This window comes from Scylla paramamosain, chromosome 1 (genome assembly GCF_035594125.1).
Source record: "Scylla paramamosain isolate STU-SP2022 chromosome 1, ASM3559412v1, whole genome shotgun sequence".
NCBI classification, from domain to species: domain Eukaryota; kingdom Metazoa; phylum Arthropoda; class Malacostraca; order Decapoda; family Portunidae; genus Scylla; species Scylla paramamosain.
This window is the reverse complement of record NC_087151.1, coordinates 29321021-29343520: the sequence shown is the minus strand read 5'-3', so window position 1 is coordinate 29343520 and position 22500 is coordinate 29321021. Positions and strand designations below refer to the sequence as shown.

The window sequence follows — 22500 nt, the reverse complement described above, 5'->3', positions numbered from 1 at the left end:
CAGGAGTAAAAATTTGATATATATTTTCAAGCCTTTCTTTTTCTTTACCTCCAGCAGATTTAGGATACTCGCCCTTCATTCACATTTACTCTACTCTGAGTGGATTCTAAACAAGGTGATGGAGGAATCAAGTTTATTTTCTGTGACATTCTTCTTCTTCCATGTTTTATTTATCTATTTTCTCGAGAAACCAGAACAGAATTTTATTGAATGGAGAGCAGGAGTGACGGTGAAAGACCAGACCTGTGCAAACACCAAGATATTGTTACACACACACACACACACACACACACACACACACACACACACACACACACAGGTACAAGGATATAAAAGGAAAATGCTTCACTAATTCCCCTTTTGAGTTACCAAACGATATTTTATAAAAGTGTAAGTAAAAATGCACCATGACTAAATAAGTAAATATCACCACATAATTTAATTCTGCGGAAGGAGGAGGAGGAGGAGGAAGAGGAAGAGAAGGAGGAGAGCGAGAAAACAGAAAAGATCGACAAGAAGAAGAAGAAGAAGAGGAGGAAGAAGAAGACAAAAAAAAAACTATGTGAGATAGAAAGAACGTGAAGGAAGAAGAGGAGGAGGAGGAGGAGGAGGAGGAGGAGGAGGAGGAGGAGGAGGAGGGCAAGGAGAGGAGAACGAAAACACGCGAGTAAAAGTTATTTGTGGGTAGAGAGAGAGAGAGAGAGAGAGAGAGAGAGAGAGAGAGAGAGAGAGAGAGAGAGAGAGAGAGAGAGAGAGAGAGAGAGGCACTGCTGACATACTACTCTCAACCTCATGACATCCTCTCTTTAAAGCCGCGCCAACTGAACTCCTAAAGGGGGTGAAGGCAGAAAAGAGAGCGGGAGTGGAGGGGGAGGAGGACTGGTAATCGGTCAAATAAACTTATGAATGATTAAATAAATACATCACAAAACTCGCAGCCGCTCTGGTTTTTAGCGCTACTACCGACCTGTTGCTGTACTATGATGCTCCCTGCTCCACCACCACTACCACCACCACCACCACTACTAGCATCAGCAACGCCAGTAGTAATCATTCATCCGTGCCTGTCACCACCCATCTGCCGCAGAACCGAACGCCGTGTTGCTGTTCATTTGTTTTTTTGTTCTTCGTGTATTGGGTCATTGAGGACATGTTGTTGGTGGTATTTGTGTGTGTGTGTGTGTGTGTGTGTGTGTGTAATAATAATAATAATAATAATAATAATAATAATAATAATAATAATAATAATAATAATAATAATAATAATAAACGGTTTATTATTAAGGCAGTTTATAAACTGAAAGTGTACAGAGGAGGTGGGTAAATACTTAACATTAATCCTAAAACTAAGTCTAATCTAGAAGCGAAATAATATTGATTGATGGCTCGCACCGTGGTGGGAATCGCGCCGAGTCTGTACCGGTCCGTGCGCGGCGCCTTTAGGGGCGTTATCTTGTTGTGGTGTCTTGTGGCACGGACCGGGCGAGGCGCGTCAGGCGGCAGCATGCGTCTCAAACGTGAATGATGCAGAAACCCCCTTCCAAACTTCTCCAGAGCTTCTTGGTGCCTGGTGGATAGTCTAGACAGACTCAGGGTGGTCGGGGCTTCATCATAGGTGGTGTAGGCAGGGCCAAGGATGACCCTGCACGCCCTTTTCTGCACACTCTCCAGCTGGATCTGTTGAGTGTGTGTGAGGGAGAAGGACCACGCTGGGGAGGCATACATGAGTGTGTGTGTGTGTGTGTGTGTGTGTGTGTGTGTGTGTGTGTGTGTGTGTGTGTGTGTGTGTGTGTGTGTGTGTGTGTGTCTGTCTGTCTGTTAGTCTGTCTCTCTGGAGTTCCTTTCGCAAATTTTTCTGCGTATATATTTGTTTGTCATCTTGCTGCGTCTGGTTCTGTCAGCCACTCAATCAGTCAGTGATACTCTTGACTCGTTCCGTCTATTTTTGTATTCTTTCTCGTTTCTATCAAATCTCTCTCTCTCTCTCTCTCTCTCTCTCTCTCTCTCTCTCTCTCTCTCTCTCTCTCTCTCTCTCTCTCTCTCTCTCTCTCTCATCACTCTCCTCGTCCCGTTCTCAGCCTTGACTACAACCCGGCGCTCCCCATCCCTCCAAAACCTACTTCAGAAGCGCGTTACATTATCTTCTAAGACTCACAGTCGGAATACCTGATAGAGTCTGAGCGTGGTGCCTCACGTATACACACACACACACACACACACACACACACACACACACACACACACACACACACACACACACACACACACACACACACACACACACACACACACACACACACACACACACGTGCACTTAACTTAATGCTTAGTGTACAAGATAACTTTTTAAAACCCAGAAGCCTCCAATATGAACGTAGTTGCATCCGCCTCACTTCTGCTCACTTCACTTTACTTTACTTCACTTCACTTCACTTCACTTCACCTGGCCTGAGTTTGCAGCAGGAAAATCTACCTGAAGATAATTATCATCACTGTGAATTTATTATAAACTATTTGGTACATGGTGACTTATTTGTTCATTTCGTTACTTTATTTTCTCTCTACGTCTCTCTCTCTCTCTCTCTCTCTCTCTCTCTCTCTCTCTCTCTCTCTATGGTGCTGGCAAAGGTCAGAAGCCAAGAGTTGATGGGTCTTTTGCGGCAGATACAGGTTTAGAAAGCACAGTGGTCTGCGTGTGGAGCCGCGAAGGATGCTCTCTCTCTCTCTCTCTCTCTCTCTCTCTCTCTCTCTCTCTCTCTCTCTCTCTCTCTCTCTCTCTCTCTCTTTTGTTCAGCATAAAACATGTGGTATTTTCCTTTCATGGCTGAAAAATCATAATAAACTGTAATCTGATCTGTACCGTGGCCTTGCAAGTCTAACAGATGCAGCCGCTGTGCGTGTGTTCAAGGGTAAATTGCAAATTGTAAAGTGAAATCTTGTTCCTCTTGTCTTCGTTTCCTCTAAGTATTTCAACAAGTCCTGTGTCAGTTTTATTATTTAGATTAATGGGTTATTTCAGTAATTAAAGTGTAGGTTATTTTTTTCTTACGATTTCTTCTAAATTTTTGCTGATTTATTTCAAGGGTGTTGTGTGACAATTCCCAGTGTGTGTGTGTGTGTGTGTGTGTGTGTGTGTGTGTGTGTGTGTGTGTGTGTGGAAGAGAGAGAGAGAGAGAGAGAGAGAGAGAGAGAGAGAGAGAGAGAGAGAGAGAGAGAGAGAGAGAGAGAGAGAGAGAGAGAGAGAGAGAGAGAGAGAGAGAGAGAGAGAGAATGTGTAGATGCTACCCTCTTTGTGTTTGTGATACACACACACACACACACACACACACACACACACACACATTCATGTTCACGTTATGCTCTTTCCATATTACTCTTCCTCTTATTCCGCTTCCTTTTCCTTTCTGCTCCATTTTACATCCTGATTTCCTCCACGTCATCTTCTTTTCATTATATTCTCCTCCTCCTACCTGCCTATTTCTCACTATTTCTTCTCTATTCTCCTTATTTTCTCCCATCACTTTTCTCCCACCATCACCATCAGCAGCAGCATCACTCGTCCCTGCAGCATCACAACACCCGAGGCAGTGAATCTGATCTCGTTGCGTTGTTTTTAATTGTGTCCGAAGGCGAGACCAGAGAGAGAGAGAGAGAGAGAGAGAGAGAGAGAGAGAGAGAGAGAGAGAGAGAGAGAGAGAGAGAGAGAATACTTATGCACAACTTGGACAGGATTCAGTCAGCCGTCGCCGTGTGGGAGGCAGCGGAAAGGCATGGCGGGGAGCAACTAAACCACACCTTTGGAAATACCACGCCCGTCATGCTGGTGTGTGTGTGTGTGTGTGTGTGTGTGTGTGTGTGTGTGTGTGTGTGTGTGTGGGTGTGTGTGTGTGTGTGTGTGTGTGTGTGTGTGTGTGTGTGTGTGTGTGTGTGTGTGTGTGTGTGTGTGTGTGTGTGTGTGTGTGTGTGTGTGTGTGTGTGTGTGTGTGTGTGTGTGTGTGTGAAAGGTGAAGAGTGTGTCTGCCTTTGAACTATTAATAATCAAGTGGAGTAGCATTTTCTTCCTCCTATATTTCCTACTATTTCTCTGAGTGCATGAATATACAAGTAGTCAAGACTGGTGATGGTGGTAGCTATAGTTATGGTGGTGGTGGTGGTTGCGTAGGTGATTGGTTATGACGTCAAAATCCTTTAGATCTGTAGTTTCTTGGGGGTGTTCTCGTAATCATGAGCCAATGAGAATGAGGTATGAGTGCGCAATAACTTCATCCATCTCTTTAAGCATGTCCACTTCATTTCTTTATTTTCAAGTGTCCCGACGTCATGTTGCAACAATTCAAAGAGGCTTTAATGCAAGTTACTGGGTTTTCAAGAGCGCTTTAATGACTCCAGTGACAGTTTAACAAGTATTCTGCGTCACCAATAGGAAAAACAACTATGAAAACCCGGCAAACTAAATCTGTGGTCTTTAAATATAATCGTGATGAGAGACCAAACACTTCCAGTCCTACGGTGCTTCCTTCCCTTTCCTTCCCCTCATACAATACAGTACTCTCCCCTGCTCCTCTCTCTCTTCACTACTCTCTAACCACTCACTCCCTGCCTTCACCTGATATCCTCCCCTCGCTGTTTACTCCACTTTATTCCCCTCATATACTAGTAAACCCCTCTCTTCCCTCCTCTCCCCAGCTCCTCACTCTTCAGACCCCGCTCCCTGGCGCTACAAGTCATCCTCCCTCTCCATTCCATCTCGTCCCCGTAAACGCATGTCCTATCCGACGTGACTGTCTAACGTGGCCCCGGCACGTCTGATGGAATGAGGACAGTGGCGCTTCGTTCCCATTTTCTATGTTACATCTGCCTCAGGAATCCCTCCATAGTTACCTTAGTTAGCAGAGACGTAACAAGGCGAACAGCGGATTCCACCAGTGTCTGTGTGTAGTACTCGTAATAGTAGAAGTGGTAATAGTAGTATCAGTAGTAGTTGGGGTTGTAATTGTTGCTTTCCTGACTGAGTAGTGATCACTCTCTCCTTAGTGAGTTTATTGAGGAGGAGAAGGAGGAAGAGGAGGACGCAAGAGGAGGGTAACAAGAGATAAAATTAAAGGGGAAGATGGAGACAAGGGAGAGGGGAGAGGGGAGTGAGGAGGGGAAAGAGTGCCAAATGTGAGGTGATGAAGGGGAGGTGTGTGAGGTGATGAAGGGGAGATTTGTGAGGCGAGAGGAAAGAGGGGGGAAGAAGGAAGAGGAGGAAAAAGAAAGAGGAGGAACTAGATTAATGATAGCAGATAAACATAACAATACAAAATATCAAAGAAGAACAAGAACAAGACCAAGAACAAAAACAACAACAAAAACAACAACAGCATAACTACCACCACCACCAGCACAACCACCACCAAGAACCCCAACCCCTCCCAACACCCAAACACTCAAATCACACTCGAGAGCTGCGCCACGTCTTATAATATCTCTTGTCTCCCTGTATTACGCGGCAATGTGTTTTGCAGGTTACTAAGTGAAGGCGTCTGGCGCGAGGCTGAAGGGCGTGTTTCATCACCCCAATGACGGCGGCTTGGCGCAAATGGAGGCACAGATGGCGGCGCCCCTTGAGCTAGTACACATGAGCAAGAGGAGGAGAAGAGATGGAGGACGAGGAGGTGGGGAAGCTGTGTGAGTGAAGACAAGGGGGATGAGGAAGAAAGGATGAAGGTGAACAGATATAAGCATAAAGGTTGGGGAGAGACAGAAGACGGGACCCGGAAGTAAGACTAGTGAAGGATTAAGAATGGGTGAAGGAGAGAGGGAGGAAGGGAGGCAAAGGAAGATGTAGGAGAAAATAAAGGTGAAGCAGAGGAGATGGAACATGTGGGAAGCTAAATGTTTTGGACTGACGAGTCAAGGAGACGAGGATGAAAGACAGACACGTGTCATAATGAGTCGTTGAAGAAAAAGTAATCAGTGAAAAATTATTTATAAAAAGACAATAAAAAAAGAAAAGGGAAACCAGAACATGGAAATCAAGGAAAAGGAAAGAAAAATTAACACTGACAGGTGAAACGGGATAGAGTATGTATGATGATGAAGGAAAGGAAGGGAAAAAAAAAGAAGGGAGAGGATAAACGGGATAGAGTATGTATGATGATGAAGGAAAGGAAGGGAAAAAAAAAGAAGGGAGAGGATAGTCTTCGGTGAGGGGATGAAACGTGAAAGAAGAAGGGAAGAGAAACATGGAAGAAGAGAAAGGGATTAAAAAATGGAAGATACGGAGGGAGGAAGAAAGGAGGAGGAAAAGGAGGAGGAGGAGGAGGAGGAGGAGGAGGAGGAGGAGGAGGAGGAGGAAAGAGAAGCGTGAGAGACGATCGGAAATAACGGCGTAGGAAATGAAAACACTAAAAAAAAAAAAAGGACAGGAAAGGATAAAAAAAAATGTGATAAGGACAATAGAGAGAGAGAGAGAGGAGAGAGAGAGAGAGAGAGAGAGAGAGAGAGAGAGAGAGAGAGAGAGAGAGAGAGAGAGAGAGAGAGAGAGAGAGAGAGGAAGTACTGGAGTGAGAGGAAAGAGATCAACGAAGAGGAGGGAGAATATCTGGGAAGATCAGAGAGAGGGGAAAAGAGAAAAGGAAATGAAAGCAATACACAAGGATGGAGATAAGTAGAGATAGAGAAAAAAAAATAAGAGAAACAAGAAAAGTATGAAAGGGAGAGAGGAGGAGAGAGGGAGAGACAGAAAGGAGGAGTTGATGAGTATGAAAAAATAAAAAAAAGATGAAGGGAAGAGAGGGGAAGAGGAGAAGGGGTGACTAACTAAGCTCGAACTGTATGGCTGGAAACACCACTGTTGTCTGAATTGGTGGGAATTATAATGCTAGAAGTAATAATAGGATCAACAACAGTAATAATAGTGGTGATAACAATAGTAGTAGTAAGAGGAGGAGGGAGAAGGAGGAGGAAGAGATGTAGTATTAATAACACAGTAGGCCTCCTCACTTTAGGGAAATCAAGCTGGCAAGGAAGCTTTACAGGTTTCGTTTTTATGAGAAATGATTAAGAGAGGGACATAATTATGTTAAGACGTGACGGCACAACCACTGCTGCTACTTCCGCTGTGAGGTGAACGACTCTCCTGACGCGCTAAGCTGCTGGGGACGCTCCCGAGTGAGTGATGTTACTGCTGCGGGGCTGTGAAATTGAGGTCAGTGGATCTCCTTTGGCTTAAAAAAAAAAAAAATTAGAAACACGGAAAACAACCCTGTCCATGCTAAGGTGATGGAAAAAGTATGTTGGTGAAAGAAAGGAAGGGTTGAAGTTGAAGCTAGTATGCTGAGAGTGGATGAAACAGGAAGGAAGTTACAAAAACCTTAGAATAGAAATATAAAAAGATAAATAAGAGACTAGGAGAGTGACATACTGAACAATATACAAAGATCAAAAGAGAAGCACCTTAATTGCCACTTCAAGATATGCTGCAGTTTGATATCCACTTGCCTTCACTTGTATCTCACGCTCCACCGGCACCAGCACTCAACACCCGAGGCTGATCATTGACGCTAAGGACTCCACTAGCCTGTAGCACCTGAGATGGTAATGAACGTGTTGCACTGCTTCCTCACCCTTGTGGTTTTCACTTCACCATACTGACGAAAGTTGCACAGTGTCTGATGCACGCTCTAAGTATGATCCTAATTCACCAGCCTGTTAGGGAGTTTCTGCATAAAAACGATGTAACGCGGCCTCTGAAACCCACAGCAAGATGGTTATGAAGGAAGGAATAGAGAGCATTTCTATCTTCTTTCGATGGAGGTGATGGTAACAATTCCTGCTAAATCCCCACAGAAGTATTAGCAAAAGCAGCTACTAAGAAAGAATAGCTGTATGGATGAGATACAATAATTTCTTCTCCCTTACACTCTCCATCCTAATATACAGTTCTGGCAATGTCGCTTGTTCCCATAACATCAAATACTGCGATCTGAATTCCCTGTTGATGGGGGACGCAAACAAGAGTAAAAGCCAAAGTGAGCCTTAATCGACGTTTACCAATATAATTGTACGTAAAGGCAGACTGCAATAAGTATGGTTAGCGAGCCGTCAGGACCAGGACAGGGGTGAATGAACCGTGTTGTGACAGACTGACTCGCTTATCACAACTCGCCTCCCTTGGGACTGGGGTCGTTTTGATCTATACCACCACCACCACCACCACCACCACCACCCATAACATTATCAGTAGTAAAAATGATAGTGGTTAAGTAGTAGTAGTAGTAGTAGTAGTAGTAGTAGTAGTAGTAGTTAAGGAAGTAATACTAGAAGAAGTAGTAGTAGTAGTAGTAGTAGTAGTAGTAGTAGTAGTAGTAGTAGTAGTAGTAGTAGTAGTAGTAGTAACAGTAGCAGTAGTAGTATTAGCAGCAGCAGCACTAGTCATAATAGTTACAGTAGCCGAAGTAGCATCAAAAGTAAAAGGAACATAAAATATAGAACAATTAGTGCCAGCAGCAGCAATCTCTCTCCTTTCCTCACTCTTTTCCACGTTTTGTCTTTCACTTCAGAGAGTGGCAAGAGAAGAGGAGCAAAAGAGAAAGGAATCACAACAACTGCCAATCAAAAACTCTCTACCCTTGACTTTCCTTGCCAAAACCCATTCACAAACACAACAATAAATAAATAAAAACAAAACAAGAGAGACAACACCAGCAGATCCTCGACAGAAGGTCACACGATATAACGTAAAAAAAGAAAAAAAGAAAATGAAAATCAACCAAGAAAACATTGACGTGGTTCAGCACTTTACGTTAATACCCTTTTAAAAAATTCACCTGTGCTAAATATAGTGACGCACGAAAGGGAAATTGCAATCCATCTTTTCACTTTTTCTCTCTTTTTTATCTCTGATCGACGGCGACTTTTACTAATACTTTCAAAGTTCAAATGGCGAGCAAAAAAGAAATAGATAAAATAAAAATCGGATGAGGAAAATGCAAAAAAAGACAATGAGATTATTTTGCGTCAAGTGAACCTGCTCGTTGTCACGGTTTTGTGTGTGTGTGTGTGTGTGTGTGTGTGTGTGTGTGTGTGTGTGTGTGTGTGTGTGTGTGTGTGTGTGTGTGTGTGTGTGTTACGCTTCCTTGCTTCATTTAATTTTTAATACTTTTTGTGAGTCTGTCTGTCTGTCTGTCTGTCTGTCTGTTCTGTCTGTCTGTCTGTCTCTGTTCGTCTGGCTGTCAGTCCTCCAAACACACAGATGTAAAGAAATATACATGAATGAATAATTAGAAAGTGAAACAAATGACAAACACACACACACACACACACACACACACACACACACACACACACACACACACAGAGAGAGAGACACACACACACACACACACACACACACACAGAGAGAGAGAGAGAGAGAGAGAGAGAGAGAGAGAGAGAGAGAGAGAGAGAGAGAGAGAGAGAGAGAGAGAGAGAGAGAGAGAGGTGGGATGAAGACGAGTGGCAACATAATCACTTAAGCAACCAACTCCTCCTCCTCCTCCTCCTCCTCCTCCTCCTCCTCCTCCTCCTCCTCCTCCTCCTTTTCCCCCTCCTCCTCCGCATCTAAAGGAGCCCCGTTAGCTCAATTATTCAAGGGCATTATCCGGACATCAGGTGAGTACGGCGGGCAGGTGAGCGTGGGGGGGGGAGCGAGGGGGCAACCTGAGGGAGTCACTTCGGGAGTCATCTGAGGGGGTCACCTTGAGGGGTCGTCATGGTGGCTCCGTGACACGTGAATGACCTAGCGCTAATTCCACAGGTAAAGTAAAAAGAAAAAAAAAAGCAGTGGAAGACTTCTCGCCATCAAAATCTTAGTGATGGCGAATATTATTTTTAAAAAGTCAGATTTGGGTGATTAAATACTTTTACTTCAATGAATGCATAGTTATGTAGAAGTAGTTTTATTTATTATCATTGTATTGTACGTGCTACCATTCTCCGTAAATACTAGTGATTGTTTTTTATTAATACTTTTGCTCCTGATAGCAATGAAAACCACAGATTTTGCTCAGGCAACCTTCAAGTAGTCACTCATTTATTCACAGCCGAAGCCGCGCCATTACAAATGTCAGGAACAGTATTTTTCAACGTGTCACTCTCGACCTTATCAATTTTAGTTTAGTTTTTGGTGGCATTCAGTATTAATGGTAAGGATTTAGGAATATGTAGGAGACCAAATATATCTCATCCATCTGCTAAGTGGTTGACAATTCCAGTAAGAGCACAGGAGAAAGTGGAAGCAAGCAGGATGGCTACGAAACCAACTGTGGCGGAGGGAAGTTGTGTCTTAGCGGGAAGACGAGCCACTTACGATCCAAGCATTGAAACTGAACTGAAACTAATCACGGCTTTGTATCTTCCCTGAGTAAGCTCAATACAAGTTTTGATTATACTATTAAGACTGAACTATTACTAATCAAGAAATAAATGTTAGTAATACATAAGTGAGGTATATTTAACACATTAACACTGGGGGTTTCACAATTTCTCTTGGTTTTTGTGGTGTCAGTTAATTTCGGATATTTGGGTATACCAGATGCCATGACGGATATATTTTTCTCTCTCTCTCTCTCTCTCTCTCTCTCTCTCTCTCTCTCTCTCTCTCTCTCTCTCTCTCTCTCTCTCTCTCTCTCTCGGATTTGTTAGTATTCGTGTGCGGCGTCAGTGCAACGTGATGTGTGAATACTGCTTCCTCCCACACATCATTCAGGAAAAGAGAAAGAGAGAGAGAGAGAGAGAGAGAGAGAGAGAGAGAGAGAGAGAGAGAGAGAGAGAGAGAGAGAGAGAGAGAGAGAGAGAGAGAGAGAGAGAGAGAGAGAGAGAGAGAGAGATAACTAGACAGACTGACAAACAAAACAGGACAAAGAGAAAAAAAGATGATCCTTAACATTTCTCTTTCCTCTTTCTAATCTCCACATGAATATACGTTGCGACAACCAATGGTATATACATAACAAGAACTCGCAGCGTGCATAATTATCTGCTCCGGAATTATTATCAAATGTAACCTCATTCGTCACAGTGAGGTAAAAATAATCAACTGGGCTGAGTGATGTCGTGATCAATATTGCAACTGGACTGTCTCTTGATAGAAATGGAGAGTGTGATAGTGCTAATAAGGAATCTAGTGCGTGTCAGTTTTAATAAAGGATGTAATGCGTGCCTGTTAATAAGGGCTCTAACGCATGCCTGTTAATAAGGGCTCTAATGTGTGTCAGTGTTGATACGGGGTCTAATCCGTGTCAGATGCGTGGTTAGCTTGAAACCTGTAGAATTTGACTTGAATTAAGGACGTGCGATCTGTATATTAAAATTAGATACACCAGGAACACGAATTAGAATTAGGAACGCGAGATCTATAAATTTTAAATAGGGCCACCGGATCTGTATCCTAAAATCAAGGCCACAAGTTATATATATTACTTCTTGATATAGTAAATTGTGGTTAAAATTTATTTGTATTAAGTGGAGTGTGAAAACGAGATAATGGTCAAGGAAGAGTGTTTTGATAAAGGGTAGCAGTGTTGTGGCATGTGAAGGAATTGTCTGCATATAATTAGTAAATAATGGGCAATCAAGAGTACAAACTGTAGTATTAGTGCTGAGGAAGGTTTTCGTAGCAAATGCGATGCCAGTGATGGAGAGGAAGAGTATGTGTTGCTCCATTCATAAAATTTATGTATTCTGAACTGAAAAAAAGTAATGCATTCCAGATTATCAAAATATACATGTCAAGTATGATTTGTTTTTTGTAAGGTCAAGATGTTGATGTTCTTCTTAACCTGATTTATAAGACTGTGCAGGGTGTTTTGGAGATTAAATTCAAAAGAATCTGCTCAGAGAATTATTGGTGACATGATCTCGTCCAAAGGTCAGACACAGAAAATATCGGCTCATTTCAGCATCTGATCGGGTCTGTCCTCCATACATATTTTTGAGTGTAAATGGACAAACATCATATTCTATTCTGTTCTGCATAAAGATGTGTGGATGTTACTTAGGAATCAATAGTTCAAACAACATTCCACCAAATCTGAATACATTTTCTCCCCCTCTCTCGCATCACAGCGGCGTGCATCATTCATTCAAGCAAACATGTCCCACATCGTTCACGGCCATGTCCTCGCTCCCCGGCGGTGGTTACACGATATTTTCGTCACAGTTTTTTTTTTTTTTAGAATAATAAATCAATTTTTACCGAAACAAATGATTCCAAACCGCATTCATTCTTCCATTTCTTTTTGAACACAAGCGGATCGCCACGACTCACCCTTTGCTGGTTTTACACGCAAAGTTTAGCTGATGATTAATAAAAAAAAACAATGTTCCTGTTCTGCTTGCAAGTAGACGTGACATTTCTTACACGTTAGGCATCCAAGTAACAAGTCGACCAGGGAAGACATTATTTTTTCTGTTGATATCCTTAAATTTGCTCGTCCGCTCGCGTGTAACTTTCTCGCTTTAGTTGCAAACATGGTTTTAGTGAACTGGAGAGTGATTATCCATCTTTGTGAGAATAGTGATGAGTAAAATATGGCTATACGCATTAGTGAAGTTCAAAACTCTCTCAGGAGGAGAAGTAATGGTAATGGTGGTGGTGGTGGTGGTGGTGGTGATGGTGGCTGTGGTGGTGCAGGTGGCTGCGGCGGAAGGCTGAGGAATGAATAAGTGAAGACGCTGTCCATCAGACATGTGAGAGAGGAAGATCGCGCTGGCTTGCACACTTTTGGACACCTGCCCCTCTCCCCCCATCACCCTCCCTCTCACTCTATTCCTCTCTCCTCTTTCCTCTATTTCTTTCACTCTCTCTCTCTCTCTCTCTCTCTCTCTCTCTCTCTCTCTCTCTCTCTCTCTCTCTCTCTCTCTCCCTCGTTTCTTCTCATTTTCCTCTCTTTTCATTTAATTCTTTCCAGCTTTCTCCTTTATTCCTTTACGTACTCCTCCTCTCACTTCACTTCTCTCCTTTCTTTCATTCTCCTCTCCCAGAAACTCCCTCCCATTCCGTCCCTTTTTCTCTAAACATTCAATTCCTCCTAACACTTTTTTTTTTCGTTGTAACTTGATTTTTTTTTATACTTTCCACAAAGACTTTTACTGTTTGTTTTATTGTTTCCTTAATTTCTACTCATTTTTCCCTAACCTCAATTTTCATTACACTATTATTTATGGGTAAATATATACGGTTTATGTACCAAACTTTCTCTTCGACTTCTCTTCCGCCTCTTGCTCCTCCTTCCTCCTCCCCCTCCTCTTACTGCCATTCCTCTTCTTCTCATTCCTTTTTTTTTTATCATGTCCTCGTTCTTCTTTATTATTTTCATTTTACTTAGTTCCTATCTTTGTCTCCGCACCTTTCTGTGTTCCATCTCTCTCTCTCTACTTACTGTTCCATCTATCTTTCCCTCCTCGCCCTCTTTTTTCTTTTTATTCTCTCTCTCTCTCTTGTGCCACTTCTCAGCCTTCGAGGGAAAAAGATCTGAGGAAAGGAAAATAAGGACAGATGATAAAAAAAAGTGCCGTAAGAAGTAATAAATGGATATATATCTTGCGAGGACGTAATGGAAAAATACCGCCTCTTCCCTTGGAGGAGGAGGAGGAGGAGGAGGAGGAGGAGGAGGAGGAGGAGGAGGAGGAGGAGGAGGAGGAGGAGGGGGAGGGGGAGGAGGAGGAGGAGGAAGGGATATAAAAACTAAGAGAAACATGATGGGAAGGAAGAAAAAGGAAAACTACAGTATAGGAAAAGGACGAAGAAAATATAACGAAAAAGGAAAGTATTACACACACACACACACACACACACACACACACACACACACACACACACACACACAGGAATGTCACACTCACTCTCAAATAAATATCTAGTAAGACTCGGGTTGCTCTGGCTATCACTTTTTGAGCGACCACCACCACGACCACCACCACCACCACTACTGCCACCTGCCGAACCAGACAGGGAGGAAGGCGACCCAAAGTTTATACTGATGCTACTCAGTTAGTCAGTCAGTCACTCACTCGTGTGTGTGTGTGTGTGTGTGTGTGTGTGTGTGTGTGTGTGTGTGTATACGAGACATAGGCACACGTTTGCATGTACACACACACACACACACACACACACACACACACAGAACTAACAGGTGATGTGTAGCAATAAAAAAGAAAAAAAAAACTGACAGAACAACAACCATATAGAAAACGCCTTTGACTTCACTGTGTGTGTGTGTGTGTGTGTGTGTGTGTGTGTGTGTGTGTGTGTGTGTGTGTGTGTGTGTGTGTGTGTGTGTGTGTGTGTGTGTGCGCGCGTCAACACTGAGGTCCCGACACAACAGCTTCCTTTGATCACTCATCCAATCTGCAAGAAGACAGACGGGGCCCAACTTGAGACCTGCTTCCTCCTGTTTACTCGAGGGAACTTGATTCTTGGAGGCGTGGCAGCGGCAATGATGGAGGAGGAGGAGGAGGAGGAGGAGGAGGAAAAGGAGGAGGAGGAGGAGGCGGAGGAGGAAGGGGGGAAGGAGGAGGAGGAGGAGGTAGGAAAAAAGAAGAGGAACAGGGAAGGAGGGTGGAATTCTTGGAGGAACGACTATACTTAGGATGAAAAGAAATGAGGAAGGAAAATTCTGAGACATAATTGACTAAGGGATGGAGAGGAAGGAGAGAGAAAGGAACGGGAGAAGGTACGAGCTTTCTGAGATATGAATACGCTTACGCAGGAGGGAAGGAGAAAAAAAAAAGTGGAATTCCAGGAGAGAATGGAAAAGAGGAAAGTGGGATAAAGAGGAGGGAGGAAGATGGGATGGAGAGGAAAGGTAAACGACTTAATTGATTTGCTTGTGTGTACCCTGAGTGTTTTTTCGCAAATTGAAGTGAAATTAATTCTGCGAGATGATGAGGAATAACTGAATGATTGAAATGACTATTGGCTAAATTCCAAGACCAGCAACACCTACAAAAATCTTTATGCGTATGTTAGCGAATAAATAATAATATAAGGAAATGAAACTTTTAATAGCAATATAGGTAACTTTCTTAACCCTTTCACAGCGCTATGGAACAATTCACAGCGCTAAAAGTATGAAATACGTGGAATTTTTATAAGCATCTACAAGAAAGTAGGGCATGAAAAAAAATAATAGCCTTTGCAATTTCCAGCCAGTATTATGTGAAGGTGGCAGTAGAACAAAAAAAGAAATCTTATAGTGGTTAGTAAAATAAAGAAAGATATGTACATAAAAAAAAAGAGACAAACCTAACCTAACAATTAAAAAAACAACAAAAATTCCTTCTTATATCATGAAACAGTTAAAATGATCACAACACTTCATCTTTACAGTTCCACTGGGTACCAAGAGCGAGGGTGTCTTGTATCAGGCTGAAATGATGGAGGGAGTGACGTGAAACAAGTCAGGCAGAAGGAGAGAACTGAAAACTTTGGTAGCCAGCACGGGGAGGAAGGAGGAGGAGGAAGGGGGGTGCATGGGGAGAAGAACAAGAGAAATTCCGAAAGGGAGAAGAGGAGATGGAAGACAAGAACAGGGACTAGGATCAGAATGAGTGATAAAAAAGTGATGATGACGATAAAGAAGAAGAAGAAGAAGAAGAAGAAGAAGAAGAAGAAGAAGAAGAAGAAGAAGAAGAAGAAGAAGAAGAAGAAGAAGAAGAAGAAGAAGAAGAAGAAGAAGAAGAAGAAGAAGAAGAAGAAGAAGAAGAAGAAGAAGAAGAAGAAGAAGAAGAAGAAGAAGAAGAAGAAGAAGAAGAAGAAGAAGAAGAAGAAGAAGAAGAAGAAGAAGAAGAAGAAGAAGAAGAAGAAGAAGAAGAAGAAGAAGAAGAAGAAGAAGAAGAAGAAGAAGAAGAAGAAGAAGAAGAAGAAGAAGAAGAAGAAGAAGAAGAAGAAGAAGAAGAAGAAGAAGAAGAAGAAGAAGAAGAAGAAGAAGAAGAAGAAGAAGAAGAAGAAGAAGAAGAAGAAGAAGAAGAAGAAGAAGAAGAAGAAGAAGAAGAAGAAGAAGAAGAAGAAGAAGAAGAAGAAGAAGAAGAAGAAGAAGAAGAAGAAGAAGAAGAAGAAGAAGAAGAAGAAGAAGAAGAAGAAGAAGAAGAAGAAGAAGAAGAAGAAGAAGAAGAAGAAGAAGAAGAAGAAGAAGAAGAAGAAGAAGAAGAAGAAGAAGAAGAAGAAGAAGAAGAAGAAGAAGAAGAAGAAGAAGAAGAAGAAGAAGAAGAAGAAGAAGAAGAAGACAAGGAAAGAAAAAGAAGAAGAAGAAGAAGAAGAGCACAAGGAGGAGGAGGAGAAGGAGGTGGAGGAAGAGGAGGCGGAGACTACATCCACAAAGGCACTTATATAAATTAACAACACCAAGAGATGGATGGATAACGTTGCGCAGAATAAGAATTTAGGATGAGGGATTGCGGTGCGGCGGAATACAGACAGATCACCACACGCTGCGGCAGACGCCTTGCTGGACGCACGCACGCACGGGCCAGACCAGGTAAGAGAGATTAGTGGCCAGACTGACAGATAGAGTGAGAGAAAAGTTATTAAAATGATGACGATGATAGTGAAATCTATTAATAAGTTAAGAATAGGTGGAATAGTTAGCTACACACACACACACACACACACACACACACACACACACACACACACACATTTACCATCAAAGCACGGCAGATCATGTTGATGTTAGGTTAGGATGAGTTAGGTTAGGTTGGGCTACGTCAGGTTAGGTAAGTTAGGTTTAGAGAGAGAGAGAGAGAGAGAGAGAGAGAGAGAGAGAGAGAGAGAGAGAGAGAGAGAGAGAGAGAGAGAGAGAGAGAGAGAGAGAGAGAGAGAGAGAGAGAGAGAAAAGTCATGTAACATATACGAGTATACATACATATGTATACACAGGCAAATATACAAAGAGGCAGCGATAAAAATAAATGCATACTGAAAAACAAACACAAATACAGAGAGAGAGAGAGAGAGAGAGAGAGAGAGAGAGAGAGAGAGAGAGAGAGAGAGAGAGAGAGAGAGAGAGAGAGAGAGAGAGAGAGAGAGAGAGAGACCACATCAAGATCTTTCATTAAACTTCACTCACTCACTCACTTCTACACTCGCACACTCACTGGCTGAATCACACGCGCACTCGATCACATAACAGAAAAAAAGTTTGCCTTCATACTCTTATTTCTTTCATCCTCAAGTTCACGCACTTATCATCCCTGCGTCTCTGAAACACGAAATTACGAAAGCCTGTAAAGAAATATTGAAAATGTTAGGAAATCGGAAAATTGAGATGACACATGATCAAAAACTTTGCCCTATTGTCAGACATTTGTACAGCAGAGAGAGAGAGAGAGAGAGAGAGAGAGAGAGAGAGAGAGAGAGAGAGAGAGAGAGAGAGAGAGAGAGAGAGAGAGAGAGAGAGAGAGAGAGAGAGATAATTTTCTAGAATCGTGTGTACGTGTATCTTGAAAAAGTAAACACTAGTAAACACACATACATACACAAACACACACACACACACACACACACACACACACACACACACACACACGGACGTAGTTACGTAAAAAAATAGCAAGCAGCATGTCACGGTCACACACACACACACACACACACACACACACACACACACACACACACACACGTGTATACGAACAAACACCAACAACTGCAATGAAAAAGCACAAATTGGGAAACGATACAATTCTTTTTTCTTTTTTTCCTCCTTTTTTATTTCAGCCTCGGAACAGAAAATAAAAGGTAAGAACGAACACAATGAACACAGAAAATTTTGTATTCGAGTCTGTGTATATATATAAAACAACCACCACCATTACTACCACCACAATCACTACAATTACGACCACTAGAATCTCCAAAGCAGTATCACTTATACTACAACTATCATTTCAATAACTACCACTATTATTACTACCACCAGCATCACCAAAGCAGCACGATTTACACTACAACTATCACTTCTACAACTACCACTACTGTTACTACCTCTAGACTAGCTAAAGCAGTACTACTTATACTACAACTAACACTATTACAACTATCACTATTATTACTACCATTATTATCACCAAACAGTTACATTTTCACTATAACCATTAACAGTGCCACTATTATAACTATTAAAACCACTACAACTACCAATACGAGCACTACTAATTTCTTAACAATCATTACTAATACTACTAACTGAACTTGAATGATCATTACTACTACTGTTATAGCTGCCATCCACGCCTGTAACACTACAAAGCTCACTTCCACTCACTGCTGCAGTCATTATTACCACCATTAAAGGTAAAATTATAGATAAATTATGTTCACCAACTATTCCTCTCCACAAATTCGTCTAATCTTTTATTTAAGCTCCTCATCGACAAACAACCTGGTAAGCAAATCAATTACAGTCAAATACCACTCTATTTAAGGGCTATTATTTTCCTATCTTCTTTTTTAAGCCTTTATCAAGCTTGAACTCATTACTTCTTGTCCTATCCATAATTACTACATCACTACTTCCACCACAGTCATTACCTTTATATAACTACCACTACCACCACCACTACAGCTAAACTCACCACCACCATCACCACTCTCACAACCATCAACACCCTCATCACCACCACCACGATCTACAACAATTAAATAAATAAGTGCACAACAACCATGATAAATTACAGAAAAATACAATGAAAAGTAAGGATAAAAAGAATAAGAATAACAAAAAAGTTAAGTAGGATGAGGAAAACAAGGAGGAGGAGGAGGAGAAATGGAATGAGAGATGAACAAGAACAACAATACTAGCAACAAAAGCAACGACACACACGAACACAAATCCCTCAGGAAGAACTTTATACCTGGACAAACTGGAGGAGGAGGAGAAGGAGGAGGAGGAGGAGGAGGAGGAGGAGAAGGAAGAACAAAAATATAAACGAACGGGAAGAATGACAAGAGATCGAGCAAAAAATTGAAAAAAAAAGAAAGAAGCAAAAAGAGAAACACAACGGAACACAAAGGAATGACAGAACAGCTTGTTGGCCGTAACGAAACTGTTTATGGTAAACAATACTAAAAATGAAAAATGGAAACGATCAAAATAAATAAAAGTATACTCTCTCTCTCTCTCTCTCTCTCTCTCTCTCTCTCTCTCTCTCTCTCTCTCTCTCTCTCTCTCTCTTTCAATTTCTCTACATTCTGACCATTCCTCCCCTCGCTTCGCCATCCACGCCTTCTCTTTTCTTTAAAGTCTTCTTCCTTTATTTCCCTACCAAAGTTTTTTTTTTTCTTGTCATTGGAAACTAATATTCTTTCTTTTCCTTTTCTCTCTCCGTACTGTTTCCTTAGTACTTGTATCCACATTCATTTACCGAGTATAATCTTCATGCCTCTCTTCCTACTTTTATCTTTATTAAGTGCTGAAGCTACAACAATTAGGAATACCAACACTACAACCACGTCCATTTCTTTTTAACAATGTGCATTCGTGCAGTCAGGTATACAAAGAATAACCATAATGAAGAGGCAGCAAAGGTGTGACGTCTTCAGGTGATGTCAAAATACACAGTTGAAGTTATCCTGTATACTGGCAAACATTACTTTTTTTTTGTTACTGTAACCTACACTTTTCTTCCTCTCTCCCTGTGCTCACGTTGAAACTCCTTCCCTCATTGGCCCCACTTCCCTCTCTTCCTTAACTCCTTCCTACCTACCTACACATATACATTCATCATCTATCCTCTCTTCTCCCCTCGCCAATCTTTGCATCCCCCTCCAGTTTCTACTTTGCCTCTTCTACTACTTCCAATCTTTTTCACACTTTTTTTTATTTCCACCCTACTCTCTCTCTCTCTCTCTCTCTCTCTCTCTCTCTCTCTCTCTCTCTCTCTCTCTCTCTCTTGGTACACTCCCACCGGGTCTCTTTGTCCTTCACTTCTCCCCCGCCCCATTTGGTCTTTACCTAACACTCTTCTCCCCCTAAAGAGAGTTCCGCGCCACCCTCTGTCTTCTCTCCTCCCCTGCTTCTTCTTTTCCTTCCCTCACAATAAAAACAGAAGGAAAACCAGTAGTTGGAACAGAGTGGGGGAGAAAAGGAAAAGCTGAAGATAAAATGGTGGAAACAATGCGAGGGAGGGAATGGAGAGGAAAGAAAGAAAGAAAGAAAGGAAAGTCAGGAAGGAGACCATAGGGAAGGATGAGAGAGAGAGAGAGAGAGAGAGAGAGAGAGAGAGAGAGAGAGAGAGAGAGAGAGAGAGAGAGAGAGAGAGAGAGTACATAAAAAAATATTGTCAAGTATATTCAACTTCTATTTATTTATTTATTTTGAAGTGTGCATCTAAACATGTAGACATCTTAAAAAAAAAAAGTGAATCCCAAAATCTCAAAGCCAATTCACAGGTGCAGCTAAGTTGTAAAAGAATAGAAAAAAAGGAAAAAAAAACATCAAAACACTACCAAGAAATAAACAGTGTGCGACTACTCAGCGCGAATCAGCCAAACAACAACAGATAACAAAACAATCAATAGGACTGAGAAAAAGAGCAAAAGTCAACTATGCCCAACAGGAGAGCTCTATTGGCCACTAACACAGGAGGACACTCAACCTGCGGGCCAAGTAGCCGAACAATACCTTATCGAGTCCTCACCGCCTCCTCGTGTATGTCATATTTGATCCTGGCAGGTGGTGGACGTGAGGACCTTATTCTGAGACATTTCAACGCCGCACCTCGAGTACTTTCAAAAGGTTCTTGTTGACCTTACACGGGTTCACAAGTGTGTTTTTACATTTCTAGTGCCAGATTACTAAGATTGATACATTACTAACAGGAGAAGCATTACTGAGAACTCGATTATCATGTGTGACCTTTGACAATAGTCGTGAAGAGAGAACAGAGCGTTTCACAATACAGACCATAGTCTCCCGAGCCACAAGTGTCTCCTAGGACGAGGAACAGCGGTACTTTCAATCTGATTGGTTCTGGCGCATATCACTCTCTCCCTTTGATGTAACTGGTTCGCTAGAAATAATGCTTCACAAGATTGACAGAAGGATGAGTGGAAGTCTTACCCTCCTCAGTGCAAACAGTTCGAAATATGATGGAGAAGAATATTTTCAAATGCATTAGGAAATTGATATCTCAGAAACGAGTGATTGCCGCGGAATATAATACTGAATGCTGTGAATAAATGTAAGTGTTCACCTCGGGCACTATTTCAAAAGTATTCATTAATTTTTTTTTCCCTATTTTTAAGTTTCCTCTCTCTCTCTCTCTCTCTCTCTCTCTCTCTCTCTCTCTCTCTCTCTCTCTCTCTCTCTCTCTCTCTCTCTCCCTCCAAGACGTCGTGATTGGAGCTACATATTAAAAAAATCCCATTACAGAGCAACAATTAATCTTGGTTCCTCGGTATCATTAATTTTGCACCCGTACCTCTTCCTCCTTTCCCCTCTCTCTCTCTCTCTCTCTCTCTCTCTCTCTCTCTCTCTCTCTCTCTCTCTCTCTCTCTCTCTCTCTCTCTCTCTCTCTCCGTGTCTGATTTCCTTCGTCTCTCCTTCCCTCTCTCCCTCCCTCCCTTCCTCCATCCTTCTTTTCCTGCCTTCCTATTTTTTGTGAGCGATTTCATTCACTACGTAACTGTGTGTGTGTGTGTGTGTGTGTGTGTGTGTGTGTGTGTGTGTAGGAGGGTGAGTAAAGAGGATGTTAGAGGAAAGGAAGGTGTTGTAAGGTTGTATGCAGGAGGAAAAAACAGGGCGAGTCTTGTATATGGAAGGGTGAGGCAGGGTATGGGAGAGGGAGAGAGAGCGTGGGTGGTAGACGGTGGGCGGTGGGCAGCCTGCATCACCATTTTTGGGTGGGGAGAGTGGGCGGGAGGGATCACGAGACGGTGGGTTGTGGTCATTACTGGCTTCCCTTGAGAGAGAGAGAGAGAGAGAGAGAGAGAGAGAGAGAGAGAGAGAGAGAGAGAGAGAGAGAGAGAGAGAGAGAGAGAGAGAGACTTTATTCTATATGTAAATTATGTAAATCAAGAAGTACAGAGCTACATAAATGCGCAAATAAAAAGAAATAAACAAAAAAAATTGAAACAAACTGATAACACACACACAAAAAAAAAAAAACACTAAATAATAATAATAATAATAATACTAACAATACGAAGAAATAACGGAATGATAATACAATAATACAAAACGCAAAAAGACGAAGTGATAATACAACAAAATGGCCAACTATCGGTTCACCAAGTAGACTCTCCCACCAAAACTGTAACGACGAGGAGGCACCCAAACGATCTCTCTTCCTTTACCATTACTACCACTGCCTTTTTATCCTCCTCCTCCTCCTCCTACTGCTGCTCCTTCTTCTCTTCTTTCTTTCACTTTCTGCTTCTACTCCTCCTCCTCCTTCTCTCTCTTCCCATTTTCCGTTTCTTCTTCTTCTTCGCTTCCTTCTCTTCTTCTTCCTCTTCCTTCTCTTCTTTTTTTCCAT

The 22500-nt window shown here is 42.1% G+C and overlaps 1 protein-coding gene across 4 annotated transcripts in view; it reads right to left on the bottom strand.

Annotated features, from left to right (window-relative positions):
• The window catches only part of LOC135103023 (limbic system-associated membrane protein-like), a 225287-nt gene that overhangs the window by 173979 nt on the left and 28808 nt on the right, over nt 1–22500 (bottom strand). The window contains exon 1 of one of the 4 annotated variants that reach the window (XM_064008916.1): nt 13407–13427. The exons of the other annotated variants lie outside the window; for them this stretch is intronic. The gene's annotated coding sequence lies outside the window, so the exon portion shown is untranslated. Of the gene's footprint in view, nt 1–13406; nt 13428–22500 lie in introns of those variants that run through there. 4 annotated transcript variants of the gene reach the window in all.